At 57.4% G+C, this 2,500-nt stretch overlaps 1 non-coding gene across 1 annotated transcript in view; it reads right to left on the bottom strand.

The window, feature by feature from the left end:
• The window catches only part of LOC124733862, a 1,909-nt gene extending 774 nt beyond the window's left edge, over positions 1–1,135 (bottom strand). The window contains exon 1 of the ribosomal RNA XR_007009181.1: positions 1–1,135. This exon is cut by the window's left edge and continues 774 nt beyond it. This is a non-coding gene — a ribosomal RNA (small subunit ribosomal RNA).
• Between the last annotated feature and the right edge of the window lie 1,365 nt (positions 1,136–2,500).

Here is a 2,500-nt window from a genome sequence, read left to right as displayed (position 1 = left end):
GCTGGCATCGTTTATGGTTAGAACTAGGGCGGTATCTGATCGCCTTCGAACCTCTAACTTTCGTTCTTGATTAATGAAAACATACTTGGCAAATCCTTTCGCTTCTGTTCGTCTTGCGACGATCCAAGAATTTCACCTCTAACGTCGCAATACGAATGCCCCCGCCTGTCCCTATTAATCATTACCTCGGGTTCCGAAAACCAACAAAATAGAACCGAGGTCCTATTCCATTATTCCATGCACACAGTATTCAGGCGGGCTTGCCTGCTTTAAGCACTCTAATTTGTTCAAAGTAAACGTGCCGGCCCACCGAGACACTCAATAAAGAGCACCCTGGTAGGATTTCAACGGGGTCCGCCTCGGGACGCACGAGCACGCACGAGGCGGTCGCACGCCTTCAGCTCGCCCCACCGGCAGGACGTCCCACGATACATGCCAGTTAAACACCGACGGGCGGTGAACCAACAGCGTGGGACACAAATCCAACTACGAGCTTTTTAACCGCAACAACTTTAATATACGCTATTGGAGCTGGAATTACCGCGGCTGCTGGCACCAGACTTGCCCTCCAATAGATACTCGTTAAAGGATTTAAAGTGTACTCATTCCGATTACGGGGCCTCGGATGAGTCCCGTATCGTTATTTTTCGTCACTACCTCCCCGTGCCGGGAGTGGGTAATTTGCGCGCCTGCTGCCTTCCTTGGATGTGGTAGCCGTTTCTCAGGCTCCCTCTCCGGAATCGAACCCTGATTCCCCGTTACCCGTTACAACCATGGTAGGCGCAGAACCTACCATCGACAGTTGATAAGGCAGACATTTGAAAGATGCGTCGCCGGTACGAGGACCGTGCGATCAGCCCAAAGTTATTCAGAGTCACCAAGGCAAACGGACCGGACGAGCCGACCGATTGGTTTTGATCTAATAAAAGCGTCCCTTCCATCTCTGGTCGGGACTCTGTTTGCATGTATTAGCTCTAGAATTACCACAGTTATCCAAGTAACGTGGGTACGATCTAAGGAACCATAACTGATTTAATGAGCCATTCGCGGTTTCACCTTAATGCGGCTTGTACTGAGACATGCATGGCTTAATCTTTGAGACAAGCATATGACTACTGGCAGGATCAACCAGGGAGCTGCGTCAACTAGAGCTGAGCAGCCGGCCGCCCGGGAGTGTGTCCCAGGGGCCCGCGCGAACACGCAAGCGTCCGCTCAATCATTCTGCAAACAGGAGGAGGCTGAGCTCCCCTGCACAATACACCTCGAAACCCTCTCAGGTCCCGGCGGCGCGCAGCGCCGTCCCAAGTACTTGGTCGGGTTCGAGAGAGGCGCAATCGCCCGGAGTTAGGCGAGTAGACGCTTTCGGTGCGACCACCCGTGCTCCCAACTGAGCTTGCCGCTGCCGACAGAGGCCCGGGAGCGTGCTGTCGTGGCATTGCCGGCGGGAGACAACACGCGCCACCTACGGTGACCGGCAGCTCCAACGCCAGCGCCACAGAAGGACAAAAGCCCCACTTGGGTGCCGAAGCGAACTCTCCCAGCACAGCGCACGCGCCAACACATCCGCACAGCTGCGATACAAACCACCAGCGAGAACCGCTGGGGCGACCGAGCAGCAGACGGCGTCGCGGCGCCGAGCGCCGGGCGGCGGCGCATCCTCAACGCACACAGTCCTCAATCGGACCAGCACACTGAAGATGTCCACCGCGCTTCGCACCGGGCCCGCGAGGACCTACTTTGGCCGCACGGCGCCGCGCGCAGGGTGCGCCGGCGCGCAGCTGCGACGCCTGCCGCGTCCGTCGGCCGGCGCGCCTGCCACTGGCCGCCCCCACCAGCCGGCTGTAGCGCGTGCGCCCACGCACCGCGCGGCCAGCACGCCGGGAGGCGCCCCCTCACCGGCCGGGGACGGTCCCACCCAGCCACCGCCGCGTATCGCTTCACACCCAGATGCCGTTCAGTTTCGTCGGCATGGTGGGTATCGCTGGAACAACCGGTTAGTACCTCAACCTATCGTCGCCATCACCGATTCACCCCTAGCGAGAACAACCGCACCACAACAGGTTACCATTTGTTCATTTGCGTAACTTCACCAGAAAACGCAGGCGTCCATCGCCATTTGCAACTTCAACGATTATTGCATGCCTGTGTCAGGTGTCACGCCACACTACGTCTGCCCACATACACGCAACAAAATGTGCACGCCTAGACAATACGTGGAAGGTGGCCCCCGTACGTATGCGATGTCCATTGCTCGAACGACTGTCAACCGGCCTCTGTAGCATGTCGCAGATATGGAACGCGGTGCACCATGCCATCACGGTGTGTGAGGAGAGACGACTAGGTCCGAATACATCAACAGACAGCTCATGCTGATCGCCATCCACGGCGTCCGTTCCTCCCACACGTCTCTATGGCGTACCACACTGCAATCCAGCTCTCATAGGGAGACGACACGTAGCTGCGTGCACAATATTTGCACTGTATGGTCCGCCGTTTTTGG

The sequence above is a fragment of the Schistocerca piceifrons genome, unplaced genomic scaffold (genome assembly GCF_021461385.2).
Source record: "Schistocerca piceifrons isolate TAMUIC-IGC-003096 unplaced genomic scaffold, iqSchPice1.1 HiC_scaffold_1415, whole genome shotgun sequence".
NCBI lineage: Eukaryota > Metazoa > Arthropoda > Insecta > Orthoptera > Acrididae > Schistocerca > Schistocerca piceifrons.
Note: the sequence above shows the minus strand (reverse complement) of the source record. Positions and strands in the feature narration are given on the sequence as shown.